We start from the raw sequence: 22,065 nt of genomic DNA, 5'->3' as shown, positions 1-22,065 counted from the left end.
CTGGTGTTCAACCTTCCCAAGTTCTCTCACGTCACCCCGCTCCTCCGCTCTCTCCACTGGCTTCCAGTTGAAGCTCGCATCCGCTACAAGACCATGGTGCTTGCCTACGGAGCTGTGAGGGAACGGCACCGCAGTACCTCCAGGCTCTGATCAGGCCCTACACCCAAGCAAGGGCACTGCGTTCATCCACCTCTGGCCTGCTCGCCTCCCTACCATTGAGGAAGTACAGTTCCCGCTCAGCCCAGTCAAAACTGTTCGCTGCTCTGGCCCCCCAATGGTGGAACAAACTCCCTCACGACGCCAGGACAGCGGAGTCAATCACCACCTTCCGGAGACACCTGAAACCCCACCTCTTCAAGGAATACCTAGGATAGGATAAGTAATCCTTCTCACCCCCCCCCTTAATGACTTAGATGCCTACGCCAGGACAGCGGAGTCAATCACCACCTTCCGGAGACACCTGAAACCCCACCTCTTCAAGGAATACCTAGGATAGGATAAGTAATCCTTCTCACCCCCCCCCCTTAATGACTTAGATGCACTATTGTAAAGTGGCTGTTCCACTGGATGTCAGAAGGTGAATTCACCAATTTGTAAGTCGCTCTGGATAAGAGCGTCTGCTAAATGACTTAAATGTAATGTAAATGTATACCATCACATTACAGATACCCACCCAGATACCCACCCAGATACCATCACATTACAGATACCCACCCAGATACCATCACATTACAGATATCCACCCAGATACACACCCAGATACCATCACATTACAGATATCCACCCAGATACACACCCAGATACCATCACATTACAGATACCCACCAAGATACCATCACATCACAGATACCCACCCAGATACCATCACATCACAGATACCCACCCAGATACCATCACATCACAGATACCCACCCAGATACCATCACATTACAGATACCCACCCAGATACCATCACATTACAGATACCCACCCAGATACCCATCACATTACAGATACCATCACATACCAGATACCCACCCAGATACCATCACATTACAGATACCCACCCAGATACCATCACATTACAGATACCCACCCAGATACCCATCACATTACAGATACCATCACATACCAGATACCCACCCAGATACCATCACAGATACCCACCCAGATACCATCACATTACAGATACCCAACCAGATACCCATCACATTACAGATACCCACCCAGATACCATCACATCACACATACCCACCCAGATACCATCACATCACAGACATGGTGATCAGAAAGTTACAATTTGGCAATATTCAACATTATCTTGTAGATCAATATTCAACATTATCTTGTAGATCAATATGCAACATTATCTTGTAGATCAATATTCAACATTATCTTGTAGATCAATATGCAACATTATCCAGTGGATCAATACACAACAATATCCTGTACGACTGTGGATGAGGTGGCTTGGCATAACAGTTTGGTCAGACATCCATCACATGGAGAAACATGATGATCATGAAGTTGATACAGACTCTGGTGTCAGAGGGTTATAGGGTCAGAACCCACCACATTCAGAGTCATGATGATCATGAAGTTGATACAGACTCTGGTGTCAGAGGGTTATAGGGCCAGAACCCACCACATTCAGAGTCATGATGATCATGAAGTTGATACAGACTCTGGTGTCAGAGGGTTATAGGGCCAGAACCCACCACATTCAGAGTCATGATGATAATGAAGTTGATACAGACTCTGGTGTCAGAGGGTTATAGGGCCAGAACCCACCACATTCAGAGTCATGATGATAATGAAGTTGATACAGACTCTGGTGTCAGAGGGTTGTAGGGTCAGAACCCACCACATTCAGAGTCATGATGATCATGAAGTTGATACAGACTCTGGTGTCAGAGGGTTATAGGGCCAGAATCCACCACAATGAGACACGATGATCATGAAGTTGGTAAAGACTCTGGTTCCAGAGGGTTATAGGGCCAGAACCCAACACAATGAGACACGATGATCATGAAGTTGGTAAAGACTCTGGTTCCAGAGGGTTATAGGGCCAGAACCCAACACATTCAGAGTCATGATGATCATGAAGTTGATATAGACTCTGGTGCCAGAGGGTTGTAGGGTCAGAACCCACCACAATGAGACATGATGATCATGAAGTTGATACAGACTCTGGTCCCAGAGGGTTATAGGGCCAGAACCCACCACATTCAGAGACATGATGATCATGAAGTTGATACAGACTCCCGTTCCAGAGGTGGCAAACTGCCAGTTCTTCTTGACAAACTCCCAGTCGATCGATGCAAACTTCTCCATGGCAATCAGTCGGAACACCACCACCGCAAACACCGCTGTCAGGACCAAAGAAATCTGGAGAGGAGACAAACATATAACCACACACACAGATACACACACAGATACACACACAAATAGAAAGAGGAAGGGGCGAGAGATAGAAATATACAGCAGAACTAGACTACTTATGAAGCTGTTAGTTTTGGGGGGTAGTACATCCTGTCTGGGTCTGGGAACGTGTTAGTTTTGGGGGTAGTACATCCTGTCTGGGTCTGGGAACGTGTTAGTTTTGGGGGTAGTACATCCTGTCTGGGTCTGGGAACGTGTTAGTTTGGGGGTAGTACATCCTGTCTGGGTCTGGGAACGTGCTAGTTTGGGGGGTAGTACATCCTGTCTGGGTCTGGGAACGTGTTAGTTTTGGGGGTAGTACATCCTGTCTGGGTCTGGGAGCGTGTTAGTTTTGGGGTAGTACATCCTGTCTGGGTCTGGGAACGTGTTAGTTTTGGGGTGGTACATCCTGTCTGGGTCTGGGACGTGTTAGTTTTGGGGGTAGTACATCCTGTCTGGGTCTGGGAACGTGTTAGTTTTGGGGGTAGTACATCCTGTCTGGGTCTGGGAACGTGTTAGTTTTGGGGGTAGTACATCCTGTCTGGGTCTGGGAACGTGTTAGTTTTGGGGTAGTACATCCTGTCTGGGTCTGGGAACGTGTTAGTTTTGGGGGTAGTACATCCTGTCTGGGAACGTGTTAGTTTTGGGGGTAGTACATCCTGTCTGGGTCTGGGAACGTGTTAGTTTTGGGGGTAGTACATCCTGTCTGGGAATGTGTTAGTTTTGGGTGTAGTACATCCTGTCTGGGTCTGGGAACGTGTTAGTTTTGGGGGTAGTACATCCTGTCTGGGAATGTGTTAGTTTTGGGTGTAGTACATCCTGTCTGGGTCTGGGAACGTGTTAGTTTTGGGGGTAATACATCCTGTCTGGGAACGTGTTAGTTTTGGGGGGTAATACATCCTGTCTGGGTCTGGGAACGTGTTAGTTTTGGGGGTAGTACATCCTGTCTGGGTCTGGGAACGTGTTAGTTTTTGGGGGTAGTACATCCTGTCTGGGAACGTGTTAGTTTTGGGGGTAGTACATCCTGTCTGGGTCTGGGAGCGTGTTAGTTTTGGGGTAGTACATCCTGTCTGGGTCTGGGAACGTGTTAGTTTTGGGGGTAGTACATCCTGTCTGGGTCTGGGAACGTGTTAGTTTTGGGGTAGTACATCCTGTCTGGGAACGTGTTAGTTTTGGGGGTAGTACATCCTGTCTGGGTCTGGGAACGTGTTAGTTTTGGGGGTAGTACATCCTGTCTGGGTCTGGGAACGTGTTAGTTTTGGGGGTAATACATCCTGTCTGGGAACGTGTTAGTTTTGGGGGTAGTACATCCTGTCTGGGTCTGGGAACGTGTTAGTTTTGGGGGTAGTACATCCTGTCTGGGTCTGGGAATGTGTTAGTTTTGGGGTAGTACATCCTGTCTGGGTCTGGGAACGTGTTAGTTTTGGGGGTAGTACATCCTGTCTGGGTCTGGGAACGTGCTAGTTTTGGGGGTAGTACATCCTGTCTGGGTCTGGGAACGTGTTAGTTTTGGGGGTAGTACATCCTGTCTGGGTCTGGGAATCCGTGTTAGTTTTGGGGGTAGTACATCCTGTCTGGGTCTGGGACGTGTTAGTTTTGGGGGTAGTACATCCTGTCTGGGTCTGGGAACGTGTTAGTTTTGGGGGTACATCCTGTCTACATCCTGTCTGGGTCTGGGGAACGTGTTAGTTTTTGGGGGTAGTACATCCTGTCTGGGAACGTGTTAGTTTTGGGGGTAGTACATCCTGTCTGGGAACATGTTAGTTTTGGGGTAATACATCCTGTCTGGGTCTGGGAACGTGTTAGTTTTGGGGTAGTACATCCTGTCTGGGTCTGGGAACGTGTTAGTTTTGGGGGTAGTACATCCTGTCTGGGAACGTGTTAGTTTTGGGGGGTAGTACATCCTGTCTGGGTCTGGGAACGTGTTAGTTTTGGGGTAGTACATCATGGCTGGGTCTGGGAACGTGTTAGTTTTGGGGTAGTACATCATGGCTGGGTCTGGGAACGTGTTAGTTTTGGGGGTAGTACATCCTGTCTGGGTCTGGGAACGTGCTAGTTTTGGGGGTAGTACATCCTGTCTGGGAACGTGTTAGTTTTGGGGTAATACATCCTGTCTGGGTCTGGGAACGTGTTAGTTTTGGGGGCTAGTACATCCTGTCTGGGAACGTGTTAGTTTTGGGGGTAGTACATCCTGTCTGGGAACGTGTTAGTTTGGGGTAGTACATCCTGTCTGGGAACGTGTTAGTTTTGGGGGTAGTACATCCTGTCTGGGAACGTGTTAGTTTTGGGGGTAGTACATCCTGTCTGGGAACGTGTTAGTTTTGGGGGGTAATACATCCTGTCTGGGTCTGGGAACGTGTTAGTTTTGGGGGTAATACATCCTGTCTGGGTCTGGGAACGTGTTAGTTTTGGGGGGTAGTACATCCTGTCTGGGTCTGGGAACGTGTTAGTTTTGGGGGTAGTACATCCTGTCTGGGTCTGGGAACGTGTTAGTTTTGGGGGGTAGTACATCCTGTCTGGGTCTGGGAACGTGTTAGTTTTGGGGGTAGTACATCCTGTCTGGGAACGTGTTAGTTTTGGGGGTAATACATCCTGTCTGGGTCTGGGAACGTGTTAGTTTTGGGGGTAATACATCCTGTCTGGGTCTGGGAACGTGTTAGTTTTGGGGTAGTACATCCTGTCTGGGTCTGGGAACGTGTTAGTTTTGGGGGTAGTACATCCTGTCTGGGAACGTGTTAGTTTTGGGGTAGTACATCCTGTCTGGGTCTGGGAACGTGTTAGTTTTGGGGGTAATACATCCTGTCTGGGTCTGGGAAGGTGTGTTTACAAATGTCTAGACTCTGTGGAGCAACATTGTTAAACAATGACTCACTGTTACATTTCACAGACTCTTGACACGTCCTATTGCAGTTGAGCAACAATACACACATCACAACAACAGAGGGCGAGTCACTGTTTCCAAGGAGTGGCTGTTGTATTGATGGGTTCCCTCCACCAGGGGGTGGTAGTAGGCTGCTAAGCTCATCACTCCGGTAGTTAGAAAACTGTGTTCCAGGGTTGTTGTTTTTTTGGGGGGGGGGGATCAGTTCTTTTTCAATTCCATCAATTAATAATTTAGTAATTTAGTTTAATAATTAATAAACCGAAATTCCAATTCCAATTCGATTTTCAATTAAAACACTTCAGTGTACTTCTAGAATGTACTGAATTGAAATGGAATTGACCCAAAACCCTTACAGTATGTACACACTGAGGACAGATCTACAGCAAAAGCCTTTTTATTTGTGTGATGGAAGGTCTTACCTGTGAAATAGATCCCAGACACAAGCAGAAAGACACAGATCCACAGTACAGCCTGAGAACTCTGATAACAAGGTCTTACCATGAAGAAGATGCCAGACACAGAGATCATGAGTCTGCTGAGTTTGTCAGTGAAGGGCTGGAAGGGCTCCGGCTTGCCAGAGATATAGTTTACTCTCTAACCTGGAGTACTTGGCTTCGAACTGGGGCCGCAGATTCTCCTGGGACAAACACACATACACTGCAGTGTATCATTTCAATTACTCTGATATTTCTGACTGAAACCAATCAAAAGATACCTCCCATCCACACAATGCTCGAGCTGTATCATAAGAAACATTGAAATAGCTGAATATGATGTGAAATCATATCAAATATCCAGATATTGCTGAATGAGAAATGACTGAACACTAGTGTACATACATGTAGATGTCTCTGACATTATTTCATATGAAAAAAAAACAGATACATCTGTCTGGACCAACCTCTTCCTCCTCCCAGTCGATGAGGTCCCAGTCATACGTCAGCTCCGCCCTTCTCCTCTTCCAGAACTCCAGGAACACCGTGGCTACAGGGACAACATTCCAACAGAACACGGAACACGGAGGAGAGATCGATCAACCTTCACGGAATGACTTTGGTGATTCATTCCAGTAGCCTGAAATAACTGAACCTGTTTTGCTAATATTCCACTCCTTGTACTCTGTGACATATCATGTTTGGCATGACGATTGGCAAGGAGTGAAATGATGTCTCTTGGGGGTGCCTGATGTCTCTTGGGGGTGCCTGATGTCTCTTGGGGGTGCCTGATGTCTCTTGGGGGTGCCTGATGTCTCTTGGGGGTGGCTGATGTCTCTTGGGGGTGCCTGATGTCTCTTGGGGGGGGGGTACTTAAAGTCAATATCTTTGACAATTGTGGGCGGGCCCACGTTGAAATTTGAATTCTCAAAGGGGAAATATCTCTACGGCACATTCCCGAAACACAGAAACATTTGATACACATGAGAACATGGTGACTTCAAAAGTGATTCAAATTTATTTTTAATGTGCGGCAAGATTCAACTTGACCCACTTCTGTTTAAAGAGAGAGTAGACGGGGGAAACAAGCTTTAGATGTCTGGGCTCTTTCACCTCGTCTATACACACCTACACGACACCTACACGACACGACACCTACACTACACCTACACTAGACCTACACTAGACCTACACTAGACCTACACGGCACTTCAGTTAAAAGAGGGAGAGTAGACGGGAAAAACAAGCTTTAGTGTAGGTGTAGTGTGACACCTACACTACACCTACATGGCACCTATACAACACCCACACTACACATACACTACACATACACTACACCTACACTACACCTACACTACACCTACACATACACTACACTGCTCATCATAATATTTCTACGAGTGTATTTACACTGTTTAAATCAAATGAAATACAACAAGGTAGACAGCAGAACTAGCTGTTGTATTGAGGGCTTTTTTTTGTGAAACGCTTATTAACAATCCCTTAAAACCAACAATGCAGAAACATGGCAAACGTTGTTTGGAATCAATCCTCAATGTGTTTTTTCACATATCTCTTCATTGATATGCAGTTCGTGGAAGCTTGCTTTCCTCTCTGTATCGCATGGAAAAATACTGGCAGGTGACTTTTGCGCACCAATTTCGGCGCAGGACACCGGGCGGACACCTGGTAAATGTGGTCTCTTATGGTCAATCTTCCAATGATCTGCCCACAAATACGTCACAATGCTGCAGACACCTTGGGGAAACGACAGAAAGGGTTGACTCACTCCTCTCGCATTCACAGCCATATAAGGAGACAATGGAAAACAGAGCCTCAAAAATCCTTGTCATTTCCTGGATGCCATCTCATCTTGGTTTTGCCTGAAGCTCACGTTCTAGGGCACGCACAGAGAATATCTTGGTATTTCTGGACACGTCAGAGTGTTTTCTTTCGAATGGTATCAATTATATGCATAGTCGAGCATCTTTTTGTGACAAAATATCTTGTTTAAAACGGGAACGTTTTTCATCCAAAAATGAAATAGCGCCCCCATAGATGTAAGAGGTTAACAATCCCTTAAAACCAACAATGCAGAAATACACATCATATATTTATTTACATTCTTGACATAACTTACTAACTTACTTGATGTATCAAATACTTATGTCATGCAATAAAATGCTAATTAATTACTTAAAAATCATACAATGTGATTTTCTGGATTTTTGTTTTAGATTCCATTTCTCACAGTTGAAGTGTACCTATGATAAAAATTACAGACCTCTACATGCTTTGTAAGTAGGAAAACCTGCAAAATCGAAAGTGTATCAAATACTTGTTCTCCCCACTGTATGCCTGCAACAACAACAAAAAAAGTTTCTCCCATGAAGGATGATGGCAAGGAGACGTAGAGTAATTAAAATTATACAGTAGATTCATTTGAAAGTGAATTGGTTTTGTAGACAGTTGTTGTGTCTTTGCTATATCGGATTACGTGATATGACATGCTATTTTATAAAATCACTTCTCTGTAATTAATATTACCTGATTAAACTAAACATGTAAATGTAATTATCTAGAAAGTCGGGGCACCACGAAAGAATGTTCATAGAGCTGGTATCTTCCGAATAAACTCTTAAAGATCTAGTAATCTTTTACATCAATAGCAGTCAATCATTAATCGTCACCTTATTCAGTCTCATCTGAACATTGTAGAATTCTTCACGAACCCTGGCCAACAAATTGAATAGACAATACAAAACTTTTAACGTATGACAGCAGTCCTCACGTCCTCGGGAACACTATGAATTTTCATCAAAGGGGCTTTGTAGTGCTGGGAGAGAAGGGAGTGTTTCATAGTTTACAACCAATGTCTGTTCACATGGGCGGGGCCACTGAGTTGAGCGTAGTTCACTTATGAAAAACAATTTTCTCATTTAGAAGCTAAAATTACATTTAATATTTTCACAAATAGTTTCATATTAAAACATTTAAATTGCGCAACAATTCCATGTGAATCTGATAACTACAATGTGTAGACTTTCCAAGATACAGTTTATGTCGTCCTATCATCAGTATTAATGTCTCAGACGACAACAGGTCTGACATCATATTCATTAAGTACCAACGCATATTTTCAACTGGTTGGATTACCGAAATATGGTTCCGTTCCCCACCCTTTTGATGTTCCCGACTCTCTCTATGTTAACAAATGGCTTTCCAAGAGTCACATTTGTAGAGTAGAGAGAGGAAAGGGGGAAAGGTATTTATGGGGGGTCATAAACCTCACCAACAGGGCAACGTCATGACACAGTTGTTCTGTCTACAGTATGTATCTGGCCCTCTAGTTATTGTCTTGATTTCTCAGGTGAAGAAGTTAATTATTTTTTCAGAGCTATGTGCAGCTCTAAAACTATCAGTTGAGTTCAGATATAAATATATTAAATGCTGGCTACAGTTGTGTAACCGTAAACGGTTTGTGTGTGTTTGCACACAAATTATTGAAAATAACCAAATCTCTTGGGCCATTGGAACATGCAATTGAGAGAAAGACCCTGTTTTTCCAGATGACTGTGTGATCTCACTCTTGACCACAAAATGCTACAGAGGGTGGTGCGGACAGCCCAGTACATCACTGGGGATGAGCTCCCTGCCATCCAGGACCTCTATATCAGAGGGTGGTGCGGACAGCCCAGTACATCACTGGGGACGAGCTCCCTGCCATCCAGGACCTCTATATCAGGCGGTGTCAGAGGAAGGCCCAAAAAATCATAACAAGACAAACACACATTGCACACACACGGAAACACATTACACACACAGCTGCTAATCTGTTCTTTATTTTACTCATAATAATGGCTGGAATGGAGTGAATGGAATGGTATCAAACATGAATACCAGAGCAAGAGAGAGAGAGAGATAGAGACAGAGAGAGAGAGAGAGAGAAAGAGAGAAAGAGAGAAGAGAGAGAGAGAGAAAGAGAGAGAAAGAGAGAAAGAGAGAGAGAGAGAAAGAGAGAAAGAGAGAAAGAGAGAAAGAGAGAGAGAGAGAAAGAGAGAAAGAGAGAAAGAGAGAGAAAGAGAGAGAGAGAGAAAGAGAGAGAAAGAGAGAGAGAAAGAGAGAAAGAGAGAGAGAGAGAAAGAGAGAGAAAGAGAGAAAAGAGAGAGAGAGAGAGAGAGAGAGAGAAAAGAGAGAGAGAGAGAGAGAGAAAGAGAAAGAAGAGAGAGAGAGAGAGAGAGAGAGAGAGACTGAGAAAATTGTCTTTACCCCATATAGCCATGAAGATAGCAAAGAACACAGTTCCTCCATTGTCAAAGAGATGGGTCACCTGCAGAAACAGACACAGAGGAAAATAAACAATTCCCTTGGGTTGGACTCAATACTATCATTACCTGCTGGAACTAGGCACCATGACACAAACGTCGATGACATCCCAGCAGGCAAAACTGGTTGTAATGATGTCCTTTCAACCAGTTCAGCCCACTTTCCATTTGCCTGGAAATATATCCACAGCCCATTGGGCTCCCAAGTGGCACAGCCGTCTAAGGCACTGTAGACACCCTGGTTTGAATCCAGGCCGTATAACAACCGGCCGTGGGGTGGTGCACGTCTGGGTTGACCCAGCGTCGTCTGGATTTGGCCAGGGTAGGCCGTCATTGTAAATAAGAATTTGTTCTTGCTAGTTAAATAAAGGTTAAATAAAAAAATACACCTATTTTATGGCAGGTCAAACGTCTATTAAACCTTCCAGTCGTGAAAGCTCAGCATAGTCGGTAAGTAGCCCTGGAACGGCTCATAGGAGCAGGAGCTTATCTCCCGTTTCCGTAGAGTGAGGAAGCTTGATGTACAAGTAGGCCTGCACCCCCTCGACAGGACACTGGTCTATCTCCTCAGTACACCCCCTGGACAGGACACTAGTCTATCTCCTCAGTGCACCCCCTGGACAGGACTCTAGTCTATCACATCAGTACACCCCCTGGATAGGACACTAGTCTATCTCCTCAGTACACCCCCTGGACAGGACACTAGTCTATCACATCAGTACACCCCCTGGATAGGACACTAGTCTATCTCCTCAGTACACCCCCTGGAGAGGACACTAGTCTATCTCCTCAGTACACCCCCTGGACAGGACACTAGTCTATCACATCAGTACACCCCCTGGATAGGACACTAGTCTATCACATCAGTACACCCCCTGGATAGGACACTAGTCTATATCTCCTCAGTACTCCCCCTGGATAGGACACTAGTCTATATCTCCTCAGTACACCCCCTGGATAGGACACTAGTCTATCTCCTCAGTACACCCCCCCTGGATAGGACACTAGTCTATCTCCTCAGTACACCCCCTGGACAGGACACTAGTCTATCTCCTCAGTACACCCCCCCTGGATAGGACACTAGTCTATCTCCTCAGTACACCCCCTGGATAGGACACTGGGCTATCTCCTCAGTACACCCCCTGGATAGGACACTAGGCTATCTCCTCAGTACACCCCCTGGATAGGACACTGGTCTATCTCCTCAGTACACCCCCTGGATAGGACACTAGTCTATCTCCTCAGTACACCCCCTGGACAGGACACTAGTCTATCGCCTCAGTACACCCCCCGGACAGGACACTAGCCTATTGTCAAGAAAATAGATGCATTGGGTCTCATTTTTTTATCTCAGCTTTATTTAACCAGGTAGGCCAGTTGAGAACAAGTTCTCATTTACAACTGCGACCTGGCCAAGATAAAGCAAAGCAGTGCGACAAACAACAGTCTTCTGTGTGACTCGGCCAGGGATCGAACTCCCAAACTTCCAATCTCAGCGTGGACGCTCTAACCACAAGGCCACTGAGTTGGTCAGCATAGAGAGGCCTGTTTGGTGGAACAGTGGAACAAGTCTGTTTGGTGGAAACACACCACTGGTGGGAAAAATGTGCATATTTCTTAGTTGCGGATTCTAGAATATTCACATGAAAATCTGTTGCCAATTGGACGGAAACCTAGCAACTGAAAAACATTAAAGTGAATTGGAATTTCCTGAATTGACTGGAATATAAATGTAATAGGCCCCAACAATAGTGGGATCCTCATGGACAGTAACAGTACTAGCTAACAGTTATATTACTTCTGTTTACTACAGTACTAGCTAACCACAATAGTACTTCTGTTTACTACAGTACTAGCTAACAGTTATATTATTTCTGTTTACTACAGTACTAGCTAACAGTAATATTACTTCTGTTTACTACAGTACTAGCTAACAGTAATATTACTTCTGTTTACTACAGTACTAGCTAACAGTAATATTACTTCTGTTTACTACAGTACTAGCTAACAGTAATATTACTTCTGTTTACTACAGTACTAGCTAACAGTAATATTACTTCTGTTTACTACAGTACTAGCTAACAACTAGCTGACAGTAATATTACTTCTGTTTACTACAGTACTAGCTGACAGTAATAGTACTTATGTTTACTACAGTACTAGCTGACAGTAATATTACTTCTGTTTAATACAGTACTAGCTAACAGTAATATTACTTATGTTTACTACAGTACTAGCTAACAGTAATATTACTTATGTTTACTACAGTACTAGCTGAGAGTAATATTACATTTACATTTAAGTCATTTAGCAGACGCTCTTATCCAGAGCGACTTACAAATTGGTGAATTCACCTTCTGACATCCAGTGGAACAGCCACTTTACAATAGTGCATCTAAATCATTAAGGGGGGGGGGGGTGAGAAGGATTACTTATCCTATCCTAGGTATTCCTTGAAGAGGTGGGGTTTCAGGTGTCTCCGGAAGGTGGTGATTGACTCCGCTGTCCTGGCGTCGTGAGGGAGTTTGTTCCACCATTGGGGGGCCAGAGCAGCGAACAGTTTTGTCTGGGCTGAGCGGGAACTGTACTTCCTCAATGGTAGGGAGGCGAGCAGGCCAGAGGTGGATGAACGCAGTGCCCTTGCTTGGGTGTAGGGCCTGATCAGAGCCTGGAAGTACTGCGGTGCCGTTCCCCTCACAGCTCCGTAGGCAAGCACCATGGTCTTGTAGCGGATGCGAGCTTCAACTGGAAGCCAGTGGAGAGAGCGGAGGAGCGGGGTGACGTGAGAGAACTTGGGAAGGTTGAACACCAGACGGGCTGCGGCGTTCTGGATGAGTTGTAGGGGTTTAATGGCACAGGCAGGGAGCCCAGCCAACAGCGAGTTGCAGTAATCCAGACGGGAGATGACAAGTGCCTGGATTAGGACCTGCGCCGCTTCCTGTGTGAGGCAGGGTCGTACTCTGCGGATGTTGTAGAGCATGAACCTACAGGAACGGGCCACCGCCATGATGTTGGTTGAGAACGACAGGGTGTTGTCCAGGATCACGCCAAGGTTCTTAGCGCTCTGGGAGGAGGACACAATGGAGTTGTCAACCGTGATGGCGAGATCATGGAGCGGGCAGTCCTTCCCGGGAGGAAGAGCAGCTCCGTCTTGCCGAGGGTTCAGCTTGAGGTGGTGATCCGTCATCCACACTGATATGTCTGCCAGACATGCAGAGATGCGATTCCGCCACCTGGTCATCAGAAGGGGAAAGGAGAAGATTAATTGTGTGTCGTCTGCATAGCAATGATAGGAGAGACCATGTGAGGTTATGACAGAGCCAAGTGACTTGGTGTATAGCGAGAATAGGAGAGGGCCTAGAACAGAGCCCTGGGGGACACCAGTGGTGAGAGCGCGTGGCGAGGAGACAGATTCTCGCCACGCCACCTGGTAGGAGCGACCTGTCAGGTAGGACGCAATCCAAGCGTGGGCCGCGCCGGAGATGCCCAACTCGGAGAGGGTGGAGAGGAGGATCTGATGGTTCACAGTATCGAAGGCAGCCGATAGGTCTAGAAGGATGAGAGCAGAGGGAGAGAGTTAGCTTTAGCAGTGCGGAGCGCCTCCGTGATACAGAGAAGAGCAGTCTCAGTTGAATGACTAGTCTTGAAACCTGACTGATTTGGATCAAGAAGGTCATTCTGAGAGAGATAGCGGGAGAGCTGGCCAAGGACGGCACGTTCAAGAGTTTTGGAGAGAAAAGAAAGAAGGGATACTGGTCTGTAGTTGTTGACATCGGAGGGATCGAGTGTAGGTTTTTCAGAAGGGGTGCAACTCTCGCTCTCTTGACGACGGAAGGGACGTAGCCAGCGGTCAGGGATGAGTTGATGGCGAGGTGAGGTAAGGGAGAAGGTCTCCGGAAATGGTCTGGAGAAGAGAGGAGGGGATAGGGTCAAGCGGGCAGGTTGTTGGGCGGCCGGCCGTCACAAGCGAGATTTCATCTGGAGAGGAGGGAGAAGAGGTCAGAGCACAGGGTAGGGCAGTGTGAGCAGAACCAGCGGTGTCGTTTGACTTAGCAAACGAGGATCGGATGTCGTCGACCTTCTTTTCAAAATGGTTGACGAAGTCATCTGCAGAGAGGGAGGAGGGGGGAGGGGGGGAGGATTCAGGAGGGAGGAGAAGGTGGCAAGAGCTTCCTAGGGTTAGAGGCAGATGCTTGGAATTTAGAGTGGTAGAAAGTGGCTTTAGCAGCAGAGACAGAGGAGGAAAATGTAGAGAGGAGGGAGTGAAAGGATGCCAGGTCCGCAGGAGGCGGGTTTTCCTCCATTTCCGCTCGGCTGCCCGGAGCTCTGTTCTGTGAGCTCGCAATGAGTCATCGAGCCACGGAGCGGGAGGGAGGACCGAGCCGGCCTGGAGGATAGGGGACATAGAGAGTCAAAGGATGCAGAAAGGGAAGAGAGGAGGTTGAGGAGGCAGAATCAGGAGATAGGTTGGAGAAGGTATGAGCAGAGGGAAGAGATGATAGGATGGAAGAGGAGAGAGTAGCGGGGAGAGAGAGCGAAGGTTGGGACGGCGCGATACCATCCGAGTAGGGGCAGTGTGGGAAGTGTTGGATGAGAGCGAGAGGGAAAAGGATACAAGGTGGTGGTCGGAGACTTGGAGGGGAGTTGCAATGAGGTTAGTGGAAGAACAGCATCTAGTAGGGGGGGAAGGTGAGAGGGTGAGGTCAAAAGAGGAGAGGAGTGGAAAGAAGGAGGCAGAGAGGAATGAGTCAAAGGTAGACGTGGGGAGGTTAAAGTCGCCCAGGACTGTGAGAGGTGAGCCGTCCTCAGGAAAGGAGTTTATCAAGGCATCAAGCTCATTGATGAACTCTCCGAGGGAACCTGGAGGGCGATAAATGATAAGGATGTTAAGCTTGAAAGGGCTGGTAACTGTGACAGCATGGAATTCAAAGGAGGCGATAGACAGATGGGTAAGGGGAGAGAGAGAGAATGACCACTTGGGAGAGATGAGGATCCCGGTGCCACCACCCCGCTGACCAGAAGCTCTCGGGGTGTGCGGAACACGTGGGCGGACGAAAGAGAGAGCAGTAGGAGTAGCAGTGTTATCTGTGGTGATCCATGTTTCCGTCAGTGCCAAGAAGTCGAGGGACTGGAGGGAGGCATAGGCTGAGATGAACTCTGCCTTGTTGGCCGCAGATCGGCAGTTCCAGAGGCTACCGGAGACCTGGAACTCCACGTGGGTCGTGCGCGCTGGGACCACCAGATTAGGGTGGCCGCGGCCACGCGGTGTGGAGCGTTTGTATGGTCTGTGCAGAGAGGAGAGAACAGGGATAGATAGACACATAGTTGACAGGCTACAGAAGAGGCTACGCTAATGCAAAGGAGATTGGAATGACAAGTGGACTACACGTCTCGAATGTTCAGAAAGTTAAGCTTACGTAGCAAGAATCTTATTGACTAAAATGATTGAAATGATACAGTACTGCTGGGAGTAGGCTAGCTGGTAGTGGCTGCGATGTTGACACTACACTAATCAAGTCGTTCCGTCGAGTGTAATAGTTTCTACAGTGCTGCTATTCGGGGGCTAGCTGGCTAGCTAGCAGGTTGATTGCGTTACGTTACCTTAAAAGAACGACAATAGCTGGCTAGCTAACCTAGAAAATCGCTCTAGGCTACACAATTGTCTTAGATACAAAGACGGCTATGTAGCTAGCTAGCTACGATCAAACAAATCAAACCGTTGTACTGTAATAGTTTCTACAGTGCTGCTATTCGGTGGCTAGCTGGCTAGCTACGTTAAAAGAACGACAATAGCTGGCCAGCTAACCTAGAAAATCGCTCTAGACTACACAATTGTCTAAGATACAAAGACGGCTATGTAGCTGGCTAGCTACGATCAAACAAATCAAACCGTTGTACTGTAATGAAGTGAAATGAAAATGTGATACTACCTGTGGAGCGACGCGGAATGTTGACCGGGTAGTTGAAGTTCAATTCGGTAGAGGTTGGCTAGCTGTTGGCTAGCTAGCTAGCAGCATCTACGTTAAGGACGACAAATAGCTGGCTAGCTAACCTCGGTAAATTAAGATAATCACTCTAAGTCTACACACTCTAAACTACACAATTATCTTGGATACGAAGACAGCGAAGACAACTATGTAGCTAGCTGACACTACGCTAATCGAGTCGTTCAGTTGAGTGTAATAGTTTCTACAGTGCTGGTGGACAGTGGATGTTAGCTAGCTGCTTAGCTAGCTGCTGGGCAGATACGTTAGGACGACGAAATACGATAATTATGCAATTATCTTTGATACAAAGACGGCTATGTAGCTAGCTAAGAAGAAATTGCTAAGATTAGACAAATCAAACCGTTGTACTATAATGAAATGTAATGAAAAGTTATACTACCTGCGGACCGAAGTGTAGATGCGACCGCTCGCTCCAACCCGGAACCGGAAATCAATATTACTTATGTTTACTACAGTACTAGCTAACAGTAATAGTACTTCTGTTTACTACAGTACTAGCTAACAGTAATATTACTTATGTTTTTTTCCATCTACGTAACATTGCAAAAATCAGAAACTTTCTGTCCAAAAATGACTCATCTCTTCAGTGGGTCATATGATTGAGTGTAGTTTGGCCCAGGAGTGGGAAGGTGAACGGAAAGGCTCTGGAGCAACGAACCACCCTTGCTGTCTCTGCCTGGCCGGTTCCCCTCTTTCCACTGGGATTCTCTGCCTCTAACCCTATTACAGGGGCTGAGTCACTGGCTTACTGGGGCTCTCTCATGCCGTCCCTGGTGGGGGTGCGTCACCTGAGTGGGTTGATTCACTGATGTGGTCATCCTGTCTGGGTTGGCACCCCCCCTTGGGTTGTGCCATGGCGGAGATCTTTGCGGGCTATACTCAGCTTTGTCTCAGGATGGTAAGTTGGTGGTTGAAGATATCCCTCTAGTGGTGTGGGGGCTGTGCTTTGGCAAAGTGGGTGGGGTTATATCCTTCCTGTTTGGCCCTGTCCGGGGGTGTCCTCGGATGGGGCCACAGTGTCTCCTGACCCCTCCTGTCTCAGCCTCCAGTATTTATGCTGCAGTAGTTTATGTGTCGGGGGGCTGGGGTCAGTTTGTTATATCTGGAGTACTTCTCCTGTCCAATTCAGTGTCCTGTGTGAATCTAAGTGTGCGTTCTCTAATTCTCTCCTTCTCTCTCTCGGAGGACCCGAGCCCTAGGACCATGCCCCAGGACTACATGACATGATGACTCCTTGCTGTCCCCAGTCCACCTGGCCGTGCTGCTGCTCCAGTTTCAACTGTTCTACCTTATTATTATTCGACCATGCTGGTCATTTATGAACATTTGAACATCTTGGCCATGTTCTGTTATAATCTCCACCCGGCACAGCCGGAAGAGGACTGGCCACCCCACATATGCTCTCTCTAATTCTCTTTCTTTCTCTCTCTCGAAGGACCTGAGCCCTAGGACCATGCCCCAGGTCTACCTGACATGATGACTCCTTGCTGTCCCCAGTCCACCTGGCCGTGCTGCTGCTCCAGTTTCAACTGTTCTGCCTTATTATTATTCGACCATGCTGGTCATTTATGAACATTTGAACATCTTGGCCATGTTCTGTTATAATCTCTACCCGGCACAGCCAGAAGAGGACTGGCCACCCCACATAGCCTGGTTCCTCTCTAGGTTTCTTCCTAGGTTTTGGCCTTTCTAGGGGGTTTTTCCTAACCACCGTGCTTCTACACCTGCATTGCTTGCTGTTTGGGGTTTTAGGCTGGGTTTCTGTACAGCACTTTGAGGTATCAGCTGATGTACGAAGGGCTATATAAATAAATTTGATTTGATTTGATGTTTACTACAGTACTAGCTAACAGTAATATTACTTCTGTTTACTACAGTACTAGCTAACAGTAATATTACTTCTGTTTACTACAGTACTAGCTAACAGTAATATTACTTCTGTTTACTACAGTACTAGCTGTCAGGATTTGGCCAGGGTTGTTCCGGTTTTTGGTCACTAGATGCCCCCATTGTGCTTTTTGACCTTTTGCTTTCCCTTGATCCCCATTATTATTTGCACCTGTGCCTCGTTTCCCCTGATTGTATTTAAACCCTTAGTTTCCCTCAGTTCTTTGCTCTGTGTTTGTATGTTAGCACCCAGCCCTAGTATTCTGTGTACTCTTGTTGATCCCGGTGGACGCTCTTGTGGAATTCTGTTTTTTGTTCTTGTTTATTTTTTTATTATCTTTTGAGGCTTTTTATGCTTTACCTACCACCTTGTGGATTTACCTTTTTGTCTTGGAGGATTACCTTGTGGATTACCTTGTTCTTGTGGAATTCCTTTTGAGCTTGTGGAGTTACATGTTTTCCTGAAGGACTTCATTTTTTACTTTATTAAATACACCGTCTCAAGTACTGCTGTGTCTGCCTCATCTTCTGGGTTCTGCTGACTATTTGTGGCTCAGTTGGTTAAGTGACTGTTTCTCACTCCGGAGACCCGGGTTCGTAACCGGGTCCTGACACTAGCTGACAGTAATATTACTTCTGTTTACTACAGTACTAGCTAACAACTAGCTAACAGTAATATTACTTCTGTGTACTACAGTACTAGCTAACAGTAATATTACTTCTGTTTACTACAGTACTAGCTAACCACAATAGTACTTCTGTTTACTACAGTACTAGCTAACAACTAGCTGACAGTAATATTACTTCTGTTTACTACAGTACTAGCTGACAGTTATATTACTTGTTTACTACAGTACTAGCTGAGAGTAATATTACTTCTGTTTACTACAGTACTAGCTAACAGTTATATTACTTCTGTTTACTACAGTACTAGCTAACAACTAGCTAACAGTTATATTACTTCTGTTTACTACAGTACTAGCTAACAGTAATATTACTTCTGTTTACTACAGTACTAGCTAACAGTAATATTACTTCTGTTTACTACAGTACTAGCTAACAGTAATATTACTTCTGTTTACTACAGTACTAGCTAACCACAATAGTACTTCTGTTTACTACAGTACTAGCTAACAGTAATATTACTTCTGTTTACTACAGTACTAGCTAACAACTAGCTAACAGTAATATTACTTCTGTTTACTACAGTACTAGCTAACCACAATAGTACTTCTGTTTACTACAGTACTAGAGCTACCAAGGTAGATAACAGAATAGAATAGCTTCATGGTTGTATTAGTGACCTTAACATAGACACAGCTGTCACTGAGCTACCAAGATGGATAACATAATAGAATAGACACATCTGTCACTGAGGTACCAAGGTGGATAACATAATAGAATAGACACAGCTGTCACTGAGCTACCAAGGTGGATGGGTATGGGTTTTTGGTTAAACTAGGACTGAAAATGTAGGTAAAACGAACTAATTGTCTGTACCTTGCGGGTTTAAGGAAGAGGGATGGCATATCTTTTCAGACAGATAAGAATGTTCTTTGATGTTCCATTAGTGGAGGAGAAAATGTCTTTTAGACCGATTGGAATGTTTGCTTTATGAGGGGAGTAGGAGACAATCTCCAGACCTGAAGACACTGCGCTATTGTGTGGATCAGAGAGAGTGTGAGAACTGATGACGTCATTTTTATCTTCTCTCTTTAAAATGTAATGTTCTTTGTATTTTGGGTCAGTACTCTCTTGAATTAAACGCTGTTACCTGACTTTTAAGACCGGGGCTCCGTCCATTCTTATAAAAATATTGGGTCTTACAATCCCATAAAATGCATTGACAGAGTAATTAATTCTGATTGGGAAACAATAACAGAATAGAATAGCTTCATGGTTGTATTACTGACCTTAGCATAGACACAGCTGTCACTGAGCTACCAATGTGGATAACAGAATCGCTTCATGGTTGTATTACTGACCTTAGCATAGACACAGCTGTCACTGAGTTTCCAGGGTTTGCAGTTCTGCTCACACATGGGACACATGATTGTTGTGTTGGCCTCACAGATCTCTTTACTGTTGGGACAAAATAGACAGACAGATATTCATGTCTTTAAAACACTTAAAAAGGACATGAAAAAACCTCAACCGAAGGGTGGAGTGGGTGGGGGGGAGATGGGGTTGCAGATGGACCTACAATTTAATGGGGGAGAATGACTGTTCTGGTCCACTTTTTTTTATTTTTAAAAAGGACATTCTACAGAATAAATGCATGTACCCCATTGGGCTAATCGTTAGCTAGATCGCAAACTCTCTAGTGTAAACAATTGGGCTAATCGTTAGCTAGAGCGCAAACTCTCTAGTGTAAACAATTGGGCTAATCGTTAGCTAGATCGCAAACTCTCTAGTGTAAACAATTGGGCTAATCGTTAGCTAGATCACAAACTCTCTAGTGTAAACAATTGGGCTAATCGTTAGCTAGAGCGCAAACTCTCTAGTGTAAACAATTGGGCTAATCGTTAGCTAGAGCGCAAACTCTAGTGTAAACAATTGGGCTAATCGTTAGCTAGATCGCAAACTCTCTAGTGTAAACAATTGGGCTAATCGTTAGCTAGAGCGCAAACTCTCTAGTGTAAACAATTGGGCTAATCGTTAGCTAGAGCGCAAACTCTCTAGTGTAAACAATTGGGCTAATCGTTAGCTAGATCGCAAACTCTCTAGTGTCAACAATTGGGCTAATCGTTAGCTAGATCGCAAACTCTCTAGTGTAAATCATTGGGCTAATCGTTAGCTAGAGCGCAAACGCTCTAGTGTAAACAATTGGGCTAATCGTTAGCTAGATCGCAAACTCTCTAGTGTAAATCATTGGGCTAATCGTTAGCTAGATCGCAAACTCTCTAGTGTAAACAATTGGGCTAATCGTTAGCTAGATCGCAAACTCTCTAGTGTAAATCATTGGGCTAATCGTTAGCTAGATCGCAAATGCTATAATGTAAACAATTGGGCTAATCGTTAGCTGGAGCGCAAATGCTATAATGTAAACACTTGGGCTAATCGTTAGCTGGAGCGCAAATGCTATAATGTAAACAATTGGGCTAATCGTTAGCTAGAGCGCAAATGCTATAATGTAAACAATTGGGCTAATCGTTAGCTAGAGCGCAAATGCTATAATGTAAACAATTGGGCTAATCGTTAGCTAGAGCGCAAATGCTATAATGTAAACAATTGGGCTAATCGTTAGCTAGAGCGCAAATGCTATAATGTAAACAATTGGGCTATCTTGTTGCTAGTTAGCAACATATTAATGACTTGAATGGCACTCAGCTAACCAAGGATCATGTCCTGTGAATATACTGTGGGACGTCACACCGGACCCCTGTCACAGGGGCGTCCCCGTGCATTTTAACGCCATTGACGCTGCTAAAAAACGGGTTCTAAAAATGGTGCATTTGACAAATAAGTATAGCCTAGTAACAACAGAAAGGTCAGTGATCTTCCTCTTAACAGGGACCTTCAAAACTGCTTTTAAAAGCTATGTTTTCACGATTGCATTAAGAATGTCGGAGGTTACAACGACTGGGCGTGCATACTTCTCCCTGTGCTACAACGACTGGGCGTGCATACTTCTCTCCCTGTGCTACAAACGACTGGGCGTGCATACTTCTCTCCCTGTGCTACAACGACTGGCCGTGCATACTTCTCTCCCTGTGCTACAACGACTGGGTGCATACTCTCTCCCTGTGCTACAACGACTGTGCGTGCATACTTCTCTCCCTGTGCTACAACGACTGGCAGCGTGCATACTTCTCTCCCTGTGCTACAAACGACTGGGTGTGCATACTTCTCTCCCTGTGCTACAACGACTGGCCGTGCATACTCTCTCCTGTGCTACAACGACTGGGTGTGCATACTTCTCTCCCTGTGCTACAACGACTGGGTGTGCATACTTCTCTCCCTGTGCTACAACAACTGGGTGTGCATACTTTCTCCCTGTGCTACAACGACTGGGTGTGTATACTTCTCCCCCTGTGCTACAAACGACTGGCCGTGGCATACTTCTCCCCCTGTGCTACAATGACTGTGCGTGCATACTTCTCCCTGTGCTACAACGACTGGGCGTC

General features: G+C 45.6%; 1 pseudogene; it reads right to left on the bottom strand.

The window, feature by feature from the left end:
* Window positions 1-2,202: 2,202 nt before the first annotated feature.
* Window positions 2,203-21,345, bottom strand: LOC135535992 (anoctamin-3-like; annotated as a pseudogene).
* Window positions 21,346-22,065: the final 720 nt, after the last annotated feature.

This window comes from Oncorhynchus masou, unplaced genomic scaffold, assembly GCF_036934945.1.
Source record: "Oncorhynchus masou masou isolate Uvic2021 unplaced genomic scaffold, UVic_Omas_1.1 unplaced_scaffold_5411, whole genome shotgun sequence".
Lineage (NCBI taxonomy): Eukaryota > Metazoa > Chordata > Actinopteri > Salmoniformes > Salmonidae > Oncorhynchus > Oncorhynchus masou.
This window is presented reverse-complemented; position numbering and strand designations above follow the sequence as displayed.